At 36.8% G+C, this 17,408-nt stretch overlaps 1 pseudogene; it reads right to left on the bottom strand.

Annotated features, from left to right (window-relative positions):
• Nucleotides 1–240: 240 nt before the first annotated feature.
• The window catches only part of LOC121492682, a 106,211-nt pseudogene continuing 89,043 nt past the window's right edge, over nt 241–17,408 (bottom strand).

Raw genomic sequence — 17,408 nt, 5'->3', positions numbered from 1 at the left:
ACTAGGTCAGTTAAAGTAATTCTCTTTCAATTATGGAGTAAAATCTCATTTATTCAGGATTTGTATTACTTTAGAATTCATGACAATTAGGGCATAACTAGATTGAAGTTTACAATTATATTATCTCTGAAGAAAATTTTACTAACACAGTCAACTTTCCCCCATATCTTTCTTTTGTTTTTACTTCTTAACTTTTTATTGGCCTCCTGCTTCTCAAAAGAATATCCTGCTTCTGCTGCTTCAAAGCCTCAAAACTTTCATGTTATTGGTTTCAGAAACTTTGCCTTCCACAATTTTGCAAGTTGTGGTCTTTTGGATGGTTTTCACGGAGTTGCATTTGTCCAGGATCACCAACGTTGAAGTCCTCTCCATTTACTACTAGCAGGCAGTGGTAGGTGGCAATCTCAGCCTCCAGTTGACCCTGATCTTCATCAAGGCCTCCTATACATGGGTCTGGTGCTACCCTTCTGCCCAAATCTGGGACAGCTCCAACTCCAGTGTAGTAGGATCCTGCTGAGCTGCTCCATCTGCATGGTATAGCAGGCTTCCATCTTCCTCAGGTTGTTCTCCAAGCTGGCATTCAGATTTCTCATGGAGTCCCAGTGAGTCTCCAAGGACTGAGCCATACATCTCAGCTCACTGAGCATCATTTCAGCTCCTCCTATTTCAGTGGCATACACTGTGACCATAAGTGTTGCTCTCCTCAGTCATCTGGGATCAGTACTTGTCCAGCTCTTCTGGGTTCTTCTAAGCCATCTTGTGGTACTAGGCCTGCCTGTCTGTCATGATCTTTCTGAGCTCCTAAGATTTGGGACATACAACTCCAGGGTCAACCCAGATTTGTACAATCTGTTTTTGTAGACCTCTTAATTTCTCCTTGCGGTTCTTTATGAAAAGAAGCTCTTTTTTGAGCGTCTCAATTTCCAAATGTCCAGCTGCAGCCAAATGACAATTGGTGTCATCAACAACCCTGTGTAATCCATGGATGTCACTCTTTACAGACTGGCACATGGCCAGCTCTGTCTCATACTTGACTCTGAAGTCATCAGCAGGGAGAAGAGCATTGCCAATCTGCAGAATGACGCAGGCATTGTCCACAGATTTTATAAAGATCTTAGCTCTCAGCTCCTTGATAGTTTTAAAGTAATGTTTCCAGTCCCTGACCTGAGTTCCTTTCTTCTCCAGGTATTCCCAGATTTTGATCTCCAGTCTCTGGTTATCAGCCTATTTAGTCATGTGATTTGTTTACAGTAGACTAAAGAAATAATAGCAATATTTAGGTGTGTCAGGATAGAGGTGGGAGACATATTAGTCTTTGGGAAGTCAGTCTTTGGGAAGATGTATATTTGAAAAGTTTAAAAATTGGAATAAAGGCCTCAACAAAAAGAGAAACAAGCCAAGAAATGGGGTCCTACCTCTGGAGAACAAATTGCCCATTGCCAGAGTGGAATTGGACTATAATAGGGGTTGTGGGTGTGGGTATAGGTGAGAGAGGTGACGGGATTAAAGAGTATACTTATGATGAGCACTGAGTAATGTATAGAAGTGTTGAATCACTACATTTTACCCCTGAAACCAATATAATACTGTATGTTAACTAACTGGAGTTAAGATTGAAAAAATAAAATAAAATAGGCTAAGAGTAAAGCTCTAAAATACGTGGATTATGTGCTGTTTTTAGTACTATGAGTATACTAGGTACACAACAAATATTTCTTGAATTAAATAATTAAATAATTCATCTTCTATTTTATTTTTAGTACAGGGATTGTAATACAGATGTATGACAAAAATAAATGATTTGGACCAAGAAAGGATTAAATTAATAAAATTATATTTTCACAAAGTAAGGTTAATAGTAATGGAAATTTTTATTTATTCATATAAGCAAATGAAATAACATTTATTGGACACAGTAGAAATGTCTATATTAGTATTTGAGTAAATCTGATTCCTGACCAAATTAAATATTCCTGAAACAACATTGGGAAATCATATTAGAGCTATAATTTATAAATATAGAAAGAATGGCTGAATGGTGACTTGCACATACTAGCTTGAAATCATTATACTTGGAATGAATAAAATGATGGAAATATTGCATGAAATGGTGAAATATGATTTTAAGATTCAATTTTTAGAATGATAACTTAAAAATCTGGAAAAATCTTCAACTTCAAAAACAAAGAAGACACAATTATGAATATTGCTTCCAAGCTGAATAATTAAGAGTTTTAAAAATGCATAACAAGCTTGCAGGTAAATACATTAAAAGATAAAGTTGGCAATATTATCCTAGCCATTTTCCTTTGAAATTTTTCTTCTTTCTTCAACCCACCTGTGTTTTTCTCTTTTCCTTCACATTCACTGATTTAACCATGAATCAGACTCTCATTATCTTAGGTCAGAATTAAAGACTCTATGAACTTCCCTTTACTATTCAAACTTAATGTAGTTTGCAGATCAGTTTTCCCTCTTGGTTTGAAAAGGATCTCAGTAATGTGACCCATTTATCTACTTATATGCTTCCACTCAAATTCTTAGATATACATGCATTTTTTGCTCTGATCAAATTCATATTTCACATCCTATTATAGTCCAATCCAATTTGCTTTAAATATTTGTTCTGCAGTTATATTCCAGACATAGCACTAGAAGTTTAAGCTTCAAGGAAACGCCACAGTGCTGCCCTTCAGTCTGGCTGAAAATAAAGTAAGTGATCCCAGCACAATAAGTATTAAGGGAACATGAAAGGACACTGTTCAGTTTGTAGGAAGTCAAATCTCATAGTAGGTGAAACACAAACTCTCTCCTCTACTCATGTTGTTATTTTCACTTAAAACATTTTCCCACTTTCTCTGAACTAATTTTTATCGTGCTCAAACTTGTGTGTGTGTGATATAAACCTTTTAGCTTCTTTTGAATATAAAATACACAACCTAGCACTTATATTTTACATTTAAGAAGAAAATAGGTGGCAAAAATAAAACCATTTGCAAATATTCTTTAAGTTAAGACTTAAACAGATAAAGATAACTTCAACTGCAATGGTCTCTGGCAGCAAATAGGATGCTGGACAATTCAAACTAAGATGCTGAAAGGAGAGGATTAGAACAGGGCATTTTCTGTGTTTATACTGGCTTAGATTTCATTAGTTTTCAGAGAGTAGACTTTGAAAGGAACATGACAGACAACGCCTTAGTTTAATGTTGATAGTTGGACATACCTAAATATGTTTAGATGAACTCTTTAATAAACTGCATTGTTTATTTCCTAGTGCAAAAATAATCATTCACAATAAATGGCTTCATTACAAAATAAATTAAAATCCTTAAATAAGGAACTGCTTCAGACTCTGTGATGGGCTGAAAGTGACCCCAAAAACCTCCAGGTCCTAATCCCTGAAACCTGTGAGTGTTCACTTTTTTGACAAAAAGGACTTTAAAGATATTAAATTAAAGATTTTAAGATTATTCTGGATAATCTTATTGGGTGTCAAATATAATTGTCTGTTATAACAGGAGTCAGAGGGAAACTTGGCTACAAAGACAGAAGACAATGTGGCTACTGATGCAAGATGAGATTTTGCTAGTTTTAAAGATGGAAGAAAGGCCCACCAGCCAAGGAATACAAGGAATGCTGCTCCAGAAGCTAGAGAAGCAAAGGAAGAGATCCTTTCCTTAGAGCCTCATAGAGTACAGCCTAGCAACACCTTGGTTTTGGCCCAATGAATTTTGAACTTCTCACCTCCAGAATTCTCACTGTAAAAGAAAAAAAATGTGTATGGATTAAGCCACCACATTTGTGGTATTTTGTTATAAAGGCAATAGGAAACTATTACAAACACTATTAAAAATAGTTTCTTGTGGGGGGGGGGAGGGGCACCTGGGTGGCTCAGTGGTTGAATGTCTGCCTTTGGCTCAGGTCATATCTTGAGATCCTGGGATTGAGTCCTGCATCAGCCTCCCCACAGGGAGCCTGCTTCTCCTTCTACCTTTGTCTGTGCCTCTCTCTGAGTGTATCTCTCATGAATAAATAAATAAAATCATAAAATAGTTTCTGGGGAGGAGGGTCAAAATGGTGGAAGGGTAGGGGGTCCTCAACTCACCTGGCCACATAAACTTACCTAGATAACTTTCAAAACATCCTGAACACTTACAAATTTGACCTGAGATTTTAAGATTTAAAGAGAGAACAGTCAGAACACTACAGAGAGAAGGGTTTTCACTTTTGCCAAGATAGGAAGGTGGAAAAAAAATAGAAGAATTAGAAGAAAAAAGAAGAAGAAGAAAAGAAGAAAGAAGAAGAAGAAGAAGAAGAAGAAGAAGAAGAAGAAGAAGAAGAAGAGAAGAAGAAGAAAAGAAGAATAAAGCAGGGGAGGGGAACCACTAGCAGCCCGGCTAAAGCAGACTGGTGAAAGCCTCAGGGTCAGGAAAGCCCAGCCCTGGAGGAGCGTGAATTCTAAAAATCCTCATTGGAGTTTTCCTTGACAGAAAAGTGCTTAGCAGGAAAATAGGCCAGAATTGCAGGAGGGGAAGTGAAGCCTCAAGATTCGTGGAGTCACTATAAGAAGAGGGGCACCAGGGGGAAAGCTCACTGCAAACTACGGTCCAATATGGGTAAAGGGCTGGAGCTCCGCAGGCATCTGGGGCATTTGGGAGAAGGCAATCAATTAGGTGGACAGGCTTCAGACAGAGGTGGCTATACCCTGTTCCATTCAGGAGAGGTGGACCCTGGGAGTGCAGATCCAGAGGCACAGGACCTTGGGTCCCAGGGCACCTAAGCAGACAAAGCCGAAGATCCTGCATTCCCCCTGGGACAGACAGAACTGGGGAGGGCACAGGAAAGCAAGAACTCTTGTCACTGGGTGCCCGCAAGCTGTGCAGATCAGCACACCTGTGCCTGCCCCCAGGAGAATCTAGGCCAGTGTGGACTGGGAGACTACAGTTAGTTACTCATAGGGAGCTGATTCCAGAGCTGGAAATCTGGCCACCGCCATTGTTGTTCCTCCTTGTTTCACTGTGTGCCTGGGAGAGGTGGGGCCAGCAGGGAACAGAGGCCTCATGGGGTAAACAGCTCCTACTGAGCCCTGGACCGGCAGGGGTTGGGGCAGCTTCCCCAGCTTCACACACCTGAGAATCAGCACAGCAGACCCTCCCTGAGAAGACCAGCTGGAAGGACAGGGGAAGCTCAAGTTCTTGACCCAGTAGCGCTGGAAAGCTCCATGACTGAGGGAAAATAGTATATTGAACTAGAGGGTAAAAATGGGTAAAAAAAGGGTAGAAAAAACTAGAGGGTAAAAAAAGGGTAAAAAAACTCCTTTTTTTTTTTCCTTTTTCCATTACAACTCGTTTTTCTATCAGACTAAAATTTTCCAATATTGTGTTTCTTTTCCCATATTAATTACAATATTTTACCAGCTCTTCATTTTTAAGTTTTTTCCTTTTTGACTTTCGTATTTCTACAATTACATGTCTAAGTATATTTTTCACTTCTAGATTCCCTTCAACGTATGTAATTTAATTTTGGGAGATATACAAGATACGGGTTTTTGTTTTTGTTTTTTGTTTTTTTCTGCTTCATTTTGTTTTACATTGGTGGAAGTTAGCACCTTCTAAAACACGACCAACATACATCCAGAACCAAGTGGAAAAGCATTGATTCAAGTGTGAGAATATACTCTCTCTTCATTCCCATTCTGCTTCCATCTTTCATATTGTTTATGTTATCGTGGACAATCTTGGGGCTTTATATAACTATTGCTGGTTTACAAATTTGGGGTGGTGCATCTTCTAACATACAGAACAAAATAGACTCAGAACCAAGAGGATAACCCTCCAGGACCACTCAGGTACATTACCACTTCCTCACCACCACCATTCCCCCTCTTTTTTCTCTCTTTTTCCTCTTTTCTTTTTTCTTTTTTAAAATTTTTTTCTTCTTCTTTGTTTTTGGTTTTTGGCTTTTTATCTTTTCTACTTTATTTAAAATTTGTTTTTCACTTCAGTCATCCTTTGTTTTATTTTATTCTGTTCTTTTTCTTTTATTTTCTGGTCTCTGACCTCTTCAGAATCATCTAGGGTGTATTTTACTTAGGTTGTGGTTGATATTTGTGATTCAGCTCACTCATACAGTCACTCTGGACTGGAAAAAATAAATAAAAGGAAGAATTTGCCACAAAAGGAAGAACTGGAAGCAGTAATTTCTGCCACAGAGTTACAGTTTTTGGATTTTGATATGATATCAGAAATTCAATTCAGAAGTACAATTATAAAGCTACCGGTGGCTCTGGAAGAAAGCATAAAGGACTCTACAGTCTTTGTAACTGCAGAATTTAGATCTAATCGAGCCAAAATTAAAAATACATTAAATGATATGCAGTCCAACCTGGATGTCCTAACTGCTAGGGTTAATGAGGTGAAAGCGAGAATGAGTGACATAGAAGACAAGTTGATGGTAAGGAAGGAAGCTGAGAAAAAAGAGAAACAAGAGTCCATGAGGAAAGGCTTAGGGAAATAAATGATAGCTTGAGAAGGAAGATTGTACGTCTAATTGGGATTTCAGAAGAGGCTGAGAGAGAGAGAGGACCATAAAGTATGTTTGAAAAAAATCATAGCTGAGAACTTCCCTAATCTGGGGAAAGAAACAGGCATTCAGATCCAAAAGATATAGAGGACCTCCCAAAAATCAAAAACCATTCAACACCTTGACATTTAATATAGCGAAATTTGCAAATTTCAAAGATGAAGAGAAAATTCTTAAAGCAGAGCAAGACAAGAGATTCTGAACTCATATGGGGAGAAATATTAGATTCACAGCAGACTTCTCCACAGAGACCTGGCAGGCCAGAAAGGGCTGGCAGGATATATTCAGGGTAATAAATGAGAAGAACATGCAGCCAGGAATACTTTATCCAACAGGGCTGTCATTCAGAACAGAAGAAGAGATAAAGAGCTTTCAGGAGAGGCAGAAGATGAAAGAATATGTGACCATCAAAACTGCTCTCCCAGAAATATTAAGAGGGACCCTGTAAAAGAAAGAACCCAAAACAATCCACAAAAACTAAATTCATATCCTTCAATAGTTAGTTACTCTGAATGTAAGTGGGCTAAATGATCCCATCACAAGACATAGGGTATTGGACTGGATAAAAAAGCAAGACACAACTATATGCTGTCTACAAGAGACTCATTTTAGACCTAAGGACACCTACAGCCTGAAAATGAAGGTATGGAAAACCATTTACCATTCAAATGGTTCTCAAAAGAAAGCTGAGATAGCAATCCTTATATCAGATAAATTAATGTTTATACCAGAGACTGTGGTAAGAGATGAAGAGAGACACTATATCATACTTAAAGGGTCTGACCTAACAATCATGAATATTTATGCCCCTAATGTGGAAGCTGCCAAGAATATCAATTAATAACCAAAGTAAAGACATACTTAGATAATACAGTAAGAGACTTCAACATGTTACTTTCAGCAAGTGACAGATATACTAATCAGAACATCACCAAAGAAACAAGGGCCTTAAATGAGAAACTGGACCAAATAAATTTCACATATATAGAGAGAACTTTCCATCTGAATGCAACTGAAAACACATTCTTCTCAAGTGCACATGGAACTTTCCCCAGAATAAACCATATACTGGGTCACAAATCAGGTCTCAAAGGTCACCAAAAGATTGAGATTGTCCCCTGCATATCGTCAGACCAAAATGCTCTGAAATTAGAACTCAATCACAAGAAGAAATTTTGAAGACACTCAAACACATGTAGGTTAAAAAAGCATCCTACTAAAAGATGAAAGGGTCAACCAGAAAATTAGAGAATTTAAAAGATTCATGAAAACTAACAAAAATGAAGATACAACTGTTCAAAATCTTTTGAATACAGCAAAAGAGATCCTAAGAGAGAAATATGCTGCAATACAAACCTCCCTCAAAAAATTGGAAAAAACCCAAGCACACAGGCTAACCTTGCACCTAAAGGAAAAGAACAGCAAGTAAAACCTCCACCATGTAGAAAAGAGATAATATAGATTCAAGAAGAACTCAATGACATAGAGACCAGAAGAACTGATCTCTATTTAAAACAGATCAACAAAATCAGAGCTGGGTCTTTGAAAAAATTAATAAGATAGATAACATTAGCCAGAATTATTAAAAGAAAAAAAAAAGACTCAGATTAATAAAATTATGAATGAAAGAGGAGAAATCACAACCAATACCAAGGAAACACAAATGAGTTAAAAAATATATTGTGAGCAGCTCTACATCAACAAATTAGGCAATCTAGAAGAAATGGATGCATTTCTGGAAAACCACAAGTTACCAAAACTGGAACAGGAAGAAATAGAAAACCTGAACAGGCCAATAACAGGGACAGAATTGAAGAAGTCATCAAAAACCTCCCAAGACAATAAAGTCCAGGGCCAGATGGCTTCCCATGGGAATTCTATCAAATGTTTAAAGAAGAAATAATACCTATTCTACTAAAGCTGTTTCAAAGGATAGAAAGGGATGGAATACTTCCAAACTTGTTTTATAAGGCCAGCATCACCTTAATTCCAAAACCAAAGATCCCACCAAAAAGGAGAATTATAGACCAATCTCCCTGAAGAACACAGATGCAAAAATTCTCAACAAGATACTAGCCAATAGGATCCAACAATACATTAAAAAGATTATTCACCATGACCAAGTGGGATTTATCCCCGGGATGCAAGGCTGGTTCAACACTTGTAAAGCAATCAATGTGATAGATCATATCAACAAGAGGATAAACAATAACCATATGATCTTCTCAATAGCTGCAGAGAAAGCATTTGACAAAATACAGCATCCATTCCTGATCAAAACTTTTCAGAGTGTAGAGATAGAGGGAACATTCCTCGACATCTTAAAAGCCATCTATGAAAAGCCCACAGCAAATATCATTCTCACTGGGGAAACACTGAGAGCCTTTCTCCTAAGGTCAGGAACACAACAGGGATGTCCACTCCCAATACTGTTATTCAACATAGTACTAGAAGTCCTAGCCTCGGCAATCAGACAACAAAAAGAAATAAAAGACATCCAAATTGGCAAAGAAGTAGTCAAACTCTCCTTCTTTGCAGATGACATGACACTGTACATAGAAAACCCAAAAGACTCCACCCCAAGATTCCTAGAACTCATGCAGCAATGCAGCACTATGGCAGGATACAAAATCAATGCCCAGAAATCTGTGGCATTTTTATACACTAACAATGAGACTAAAGAAAGAGAAATTAAGGAGTCGATACCATTTACAATGCACCCAAAAACATAAAATACCTAGGAATAAACCTAACCAAAGAGGTAAAGAATCCATACTCTCAGAACTAAGGGAAGGATCCCTGGGTGGCGCAGCGGTTTGGCGCCTGTCTTTGGCCCAGGGCGCGATCCTGGAGACCCAGGATCGAATCCCACATCGGGCTCCCGGTGCATGGAGCCTGCTTCTCCCTCTGCCTGTGTCTCTGCCTCTCTCTCTCTCTCTCTCTGTGATGACTATCATAAAATAAATTAAAAACTAAAAAAAAAAAAAAAAAAGAACTAAGGGAATACTTCTGAATGAAATTGAGGAAGATACAAAGAGATGGAAAAACATTCTATGCTCATGGATTGGAAGAATAAATATTTTGAAAATGTCTATGTTACCCAGGGCAATTTACATTTTCAATGCAATCCCTATCAAAATACCATGGACTTTCTTCACAGAGTTGGAACAAATCATCTTAAGATTTGTGTGGAGTCAGAAAAGAGCCCGAATAGCCAGAAAATATCAAAAAAGAAAACCAGAGCCAGGGGTATCACAAGGCTGGATTTCAAGCTGTATTAAAAAGCTGTGATCATTAGTATGGTACTGGCACAGAAACAGACACATAGGTCCATGGACAGCATAGAGACCCAGAAATGGGCCCTGAACTCTATGGTCAACTAATATTCAACAAAGCAGGAAAGACTATCCACTGGAAAAAGGACAGTCTCTTCAATAAACGGTTCTGGGAAAATTGGACAGCCACGTGCAGAAGAATGAAACTAGACCACTCTCTTACACGATATACAAAGGTAAACTCTAAATGGATGAAAGATCTACAAGTGAGACAAGAATCTCTCAGAATCCTAGAGAAGAACACACCAACAACCATTTTGAAACTGGCCAAAGTAACTTCTTGCAACATATATCTATGAAGGCAAAGGAAATAAAAGCAAAAATGAAGTGTTGGGACTCAATCAGGATAAAAAACTTCTGCATAGTGAAAGAAATAGTCAACAAAACTATAAGACCACCTAGAGAATGGGAGAAGATATTTGCAAATGGCATATCAGATAAAGGGCTAGTATCCAAGATCTATACAGAACTTATTAAACTCAACAGTAAAGAAATGAACAATCCAGTCATGAAATGGGCAGAAGACATGAACAGAAATTTCACCAAGACATACACATGGCCAACAAGCACATGAGAAAATGTTCCACATCACTTGCCATCAGGGAAATACAAATCAAAACTACAATGAGATACCACCTCACACCAGTGAGAATGGGGAAAATTAATAAGACAGGAAATGAGAGAATGTGAAGAAGGGGGAACACTTTTGCACTGCTGGTGGGAATGCAAACTGGTGCAGCCACTCTGGAAAACAGTGTGGAGTTCCTCAAAAAGTTAAAAAGAGAGCTGTCCTATGACCCAGCAATTTCACTACTTGGTATTTACTCCAACGATACTGATGTAGTGAAATGCTGGGACACCTGCACCTCAATGTTTATAGCAGCAATGTTCACAATAGCCAAACTGTGGAAGAAGCCACAATCTCCTTCAACAGATGAATGGATAAAGAAGATGTGGTATATATATATATACATAATGGAATATTACTCAGCCATCAGAAAGGATGAATATCAACCATTTGCTTCAACATGGATGGAATTGGGGGGCATTATGCTGAGTGAAGTAAACCAATCAGAGAAGGACAATCATCAATCGTTTCACTCATATGTGGAATTTAAGAAATAGTGAAAGGGACCATAAGGGAAGGAGGAAACTGAGTGGGGAAAGATTAGAGAGGGAGACAAATCATGAGAGACTCCTAACTCTGGGAAACGAATAAAGGGTTGAGGAAGGGGAGGTGGGCAAGCGGTTAGGATTACCGGGTGACAGGCACTGAGGGGGGCACTTGATGGGATGGAGCACTGGGTGTTATACTATATGTTGGCAAATCAAGCTTCAATAAAAACAAATGAAAAAAAAGTTTCTCGTCATTCATAATGACTTTGAAGTTCTGGAGCCTATATATGTTAGATTAAAAAATATTAAAAGACATTGTTTTAATGATGCTTCTTCCTACTTACATTTGTAAGAAACTGTAAATATATCTAGTTATAATACCAGAAACAAAGTAGGTGTTTGTTAATTATTAGATTTTTTTTTCTTCGTATCATCCATTTGTGTACCCAGGAGTTATCAGTTTCATAAATTACCTAGCATAAAACTGAAATACAGAGCAGCCCTGGTGGCTCAGTGGTTTAGCACCACCTTTGGCCCAGGGCGTGATCCTGGAGACCCGGGATGGAGTCCCATGTCCGGCTCCCTGCATGGAGCCTGCTTCTCCCTCTGCCTGTGTCTCTGCCTCTCTTTCTCTCTCTTTCTGTCTCTCTCTCTCTCACTCTCTCTAATAAAATAAATAAAATCTTTTTAAAAATCCTGAAATATAAAGTATAGTGATAAAGCTACATACACTTTCTTCCATATGATTTCTTTGGTTTTTTTCCAATCCTAATATAGACTCATCTCACAATGCTGGAAAGAAGCATAGATTCAGCCAAGATATACAACACCTGCCAGATATGCTTGGGTTCTTTCAAAGGTAGTACTGAGCAGCTAGGTAAAGGTAAAGTGGTGGATGTAATTTGTCTAAAATAGATGGAAAACTTAGCACACATCATTGAATTTGTACGCTCCAAATGCTTAGGTTTAAAAGTCAGTAAGCCTGGCAAGGGAAAGGTGACAAGACATTTAAATAGATGTAAAATTTTCTTTAGGAGGAAAGATGTGCTCTGGAAAATGTAAACGCTGTAACAGACAAATAAATAGGGGCCTCTCAACTTCACAAGAAGTAGTCTTGAGATTTTCTGTGAACTGATATAAAAATGACCCAGAGGAAAGTAGAATTCAAAATAAAATTGAGCAAAGATATCACCTATAAATGAACATGAACACTCTCATGTAGATAGTGTTATCAGGTTGATGAGGGACTTGTTTCTGGCTCTGCTAATTTGCAGAACAGTAATTTTCCAAGGAGATGGCATAAAACTCCAAATGCTAGGTGTATTTATTTTTAAAATTTCCAGAATTGCCATGAAATATGACAAGCACAATTCTAAATGCCCAATGACCACGTAGAAATCAGAATCCGTAGTGAGCTCAGCTCCCTTACTCTTTTTAAAATTTTTAAATTTTTTTTTAAAAAGATATTTATTTATTTATTTATTTTTTTATTTATTTATGAGAAACAGAGAGAGAGAGAGGCATAGGCAGAGGGAGAAGCAGGTTCCCTGCAGGGAGCCTGATGCTGGACTCTTGATCTCAGAACCCAGGATCACAACCTGAGCTGAAGGCAGATGCTCAACTACTGAGCTACCCAGGATCCCAGAACCCTTATGCTTATTTTTTTTTAGTAACATCAATTATGAATTATGGAACTCAATAATGAAATGAAGTAATTTGATGTAAGGGAGAAAAATCCAAAGGTTACTCAATTTGAGAGTATAAAAGACAGTTGATATGCAAAAGCTGGAGGATTATTTGAACAATTAAATCTTGGATGCATTCACCGACAGTTAGTGATCAGCAAGAGGTTAGTGATCTTATTTTCCATAACTAAGGACAAAGTAAAGAAAAGCCTTCATCTGCAACAAAATGAGCTAGAAAAAAAAAATCTCATTAGGAATGCTTTTCAGCTTGAACTGCAACCAAAAATGCTCAACAATGCTTGTCAAGAAGAGAGTGAGGTCTCCAGTCTTTATTAGCTTTACAGGTTAAACACTGAACCTGCTGTGACTAAAAATGAAGGAATTTAGCCAGTTATTTTAAGAAGTTTGAATTTTATTTTCTAGGTTTATCTTCCTTAATACCTCAGCACATTTTGGAAGACAATGTGCATTTATTTATCTTTTTTGTTATCATTAGGTTCATACCTTCCTGGAAACATTTTCAAAGGAGAAAAAAAGATATATATTTAGATATGCTTGACGTAAGTGCTTTGCCTGTACAACAATTTAATTGTTCAAATATTGATATCTAGATGCTAATCATGTATACATCATAGTGTATAGAGAGTGTCCTGATGCAAATTCTTATCAAAAAGTTATGACAAAGCTGTAAAGAATTCAACTAAGCAATTGCTATTGTTCCAGTCCAGACTACAGTTCAGTCTCTTTGGACTACATTGGGTCATCCCACTCAGGCTAATCATAAACGTCCATGTCTTATTAATACTAGTACTTATTAACACTTAATACTAAACTGGAACTCTGCTTTTGCACTTCAGATAAAGTCCTTATTACTGAAGTTTTATCTTCAAGTTCTAAAATCTTTTCTTCTGTAGTCTCTAATCTCCTATTAAGCCTATCCAATGTATTTTTTCATTTCTAGAAGTTCATATTGGGTCTATTTTATGTGTTTTGTATTTCTCAGGACACTCATGTTTTCCTCTACCTTCTTGGTTATTTGGATAATATAATGGGTCTTTTAATGTTCTTTTCTACTATTCTGTTATTTGTGATTATTTTTCTCCTTATTGTGTATGCGTCCTGGTTTCCTGCTTCCTTGTCTGCTTGGTAATTTTTTATTAAAAAGTGAAGTGTCAGATTTTTTTAAGGGATCAACCCTTTAAGTACTTTGAAATTTATTGTGATTTGCAGTTAAATTACTTGGAAACAATGTGAGAATCCTTTTGATTTCCTTTTAAGTTTTTAAGGCAGGACCATAGCACCCTTTAATCTAGGTCTAATTTAGCTCTCCTACTCAAGCCATATCCTTCTGCCTATTACCCCCAGGAATAAGAAGCTACTTTTGGGAAATGTAAGTATTTTCAGCCCTGTCTGCAACTTTAGAATCATCCCTCCTATTCCTTTCCCTAATTTTGAATAGTTTCCTCATAGAAATGTTCTGGTTAGTACTGGGCTGGAGACTTGAAAGGAAACTTCTCATGTGGCTGAGGGTTCTCCTACAGTTCTCCCCTCTCAGATGCAATGCCTTCTCAATCCCAGCCACCTGAGCCTCCCCAAATATTCCATCTCCTTAATGCAGGACTCCCAATGAGCTCTATTTGAGTTCTTCTCTCTGCACTTCAGTCTAAACTGCAGACAGAAAACAGGGGCAATTGTAGGGCCTCCCTCATTTGTTCTTCCTCAGAGACCACTATGTTGTATATAACTTGTCTAATATTGAAAGCTATTCCTTTACATATTTTATCCAAAGTTTTAGTTGGTTAAGGCAACAGAACAAATTTGATCCCTGTTACTCCATCATAACTGATAAACAAAGTCTTTCCCGAAGTTTTATCAACAGATGTTTGATTAAATAATTTTTAAAGATTTATTTATTATTTTGAAACAAAGAGAGAGAGAAGGAGGAAGGGGGAGAGGCAGAGGGAGAAGGAGAAGCAGGCTCTCTGCTGAGCAGGAAGCCCAATGTGGGGCTGGATCCCAAGCTTAATCCCAGGGTCCATCCCAAGACCCTGAGATCATGACCTGAGCTGACCTGAATGAGCCACCCAGGTGACCCTTATTAAATAATTGTCAATGTGATCTGATTTTTTTTTTTCCATGAATGGGTGATGCTTTAGTTATGTGTTTTTAAACAAAGCTTTTGGAGAAACCCATGTTCTTCCATGAATCAGGTGAAAACAAAAGACCTCTTTGGTAGGAATAGTTTTTCTCCAATAGGACAATTCTCCCTTTGGACAGCATAGTGATCAATCCTGTATAAAAATATTAAATATACTCCAGCTCCTGAGATGCTACGTTTTATCATAGGACTTTCCCTTTACAGTACTTAATTCCAAAAAAGTTATAAGCAAACTGAATAAATCATATCTTCAGATTAGAACTTGGATGCTCAGTGCAAAAGTAAAATAAAAATAGTTAACCCATGTTTTCTAAATATAATTCTGCATTGTTAGAACTCTCTTTATTACAACTCTTCAAACTCCCAGAAATATCTAAAAACATTAGTTATTTTTCTTTTCAGTTTAACAATGACCAATTTTCTTTCTAAAAAGGTAGCCTAATCTTTGTAATAGTTCATGAAATATGAACCCTGTTAAAATGTTAATTGCCTTTCAGTTTCAGATATGTTTACAAATAGATAAATAAATATTTAATTTTCATTTTACCAGGGATAGAGCTAGGTAATCACTAAATGAGTGACACACTTTAGATTAAATGCCTGATTACGCCTAAAGACTTGAACCCATCTGAATTTCATATTTGAAATTTTTAATTTCAAAATTAAGTGTTAATCTGGGATTCTAAATTGCCACTACTTTTGCCATTTTTCTTCAATATAAACCTTGTCACTGATCAATACTCATCAGTGGATCAATGCCTTGAAAAATATTCCTGTATCTACTTCAGAGGCATATAGGAGGGAGTGACTCATTCTGTGCTGAAAGCAGCTGCACAGGAGGGCAATATTTAAAGCATAAATAAAGATATTGAACATGTAGATTCAATAATAGTAAATGTAGAAACACATAATGTACTTCAGGCTTGAAATGAGTAAGACCCTGAAACAGAATCCCTGCTGAGTGTGTTACTCCCTCTCTCAGAAGCAGGAATTAGGTTTATAAATTAGAGTGCTGTCTTTTCAAGGGTTTTTTTTTTTTTTTTCTTCTTCTTCTTCTTTTCTTAGAACACTTTATACCCAGATATCTATATGACCCACTCCCTCCTATCCTACAAGTCTCTACATATATGTCACATTTTTAATGAGGCCTTTGCTAATGTAAAGTAGTAGACCATCCCTATCCCACTCCTCTATCACTACCCTATTTCCCTTATTCTATTCTATTTTTTTCATAGGTCTTATTACTGACTGCAGTTCTATATATTCAGTCTTAATTTCCTTACTGTCTGCCTTTCCCCACTGGAATGCAAGCTTCATAGGGGCAGTAACTTCATCGATTTTTTCCATCTATTTTTGGTATATATTAAGCACCCCATAAACATTTGTTTAACAAATGAATGAAGGAAGGAAGCACTAAGTATTGTGCCTGGTACATAATAAATGTTCAGAGAATTACTTAGCATCATCATCATTATAACATTTACTATTATCCTAAAGCACAAAATTTTTCCAAGCTCCTCAGTTTGTCTGTATGGGTATATAAGAAAATCATGTAAAAAAAAGAGAAAAATATTTTGACACTTGATATAAGGAACTCTAAGATCATACATTGAATGAATTAGAGTTAAATTAAAATAACACTTGTAGGGATCCCTGGGTGGCGCAGCGGTTTGGCGCCTGCCTTTGGCCCAGGGCGCGATCCTGGAGACCCGGGATCGAGTCCCACATTGGGCTCCCAGTGCATGGAGCCTGCTTCTCCCTCTGCCTGTGTCTCTGCCTCTCTCTCTCTCTCTGTGACTATCATAAATAAATAAAGATTAAAAAAAATGTTTTAAAAAAAATAACACTTGTAGGTAAAATAAGTCATCCCAAATATGTGATTGGTTGTTCTTGGCAAATGAATTTTAAACTATTATTTAATATCAGTTAATCTGATGGTTTGTTGAATTCAGGAAAATGATATTTTGTTGAATAAAATTCCCTTGAGTTACAGGATCAAACTTATATATTTAGAAATAAATAGAGTCTAGAGATTTGAAATTATAAAAGACAAAAAGTAATATTTGTTTCTAATACTAAAAATGATGTTACAGCATTAATAAGAAACAATACATTAATTTGCACCAAAAGGAGGAAAATGCTCCAATTTCACTTATGTTTTTATTTCCATGTAAATCACTGACTTACAAAGTAGCATCTTGTCTTTCCACAAGTTTCCTATATTATATCTTATCCAAAAAGTAATATAGTAATTTTATATGTATATCTAAAATAAGTTAATAAAATATAATAACTACTAAGTGAAACCTTTTCATGGAGCTATCTTTATTAGGTAATAGGAATTTAAAAAATACGTACACACATGTAAACATATAAACATCATTTGCTAAAATAAGTGCTATGTTATTGCAACTTGTAGACTTTAAAGTTTATAAATCAATAAAATTTTAATTAAAAAGACAAGTTATTTTACACTCTATTTTTTTTAGGGAATAAATTTTTATTACAGATCATCAGAATGTTAGCAGA

This window comes from Vulpes lagopus, chromosome 6 (assembly GCF_018345385.1).
Source record: "Vulpes lagopus strain Blue_001 chromosome 6, ASM1834538v1, whole genome shotgun sequence".
NCBI classification, from domain to species: Eukaryota; Metazoa; Chordata; class Mammalia; order Carnivora; family Canidae; genus Vulpes; species Vulpes lagopus.
This window is presented reverse-complemented; position numbering and strand designations above follow the sequence as displayed.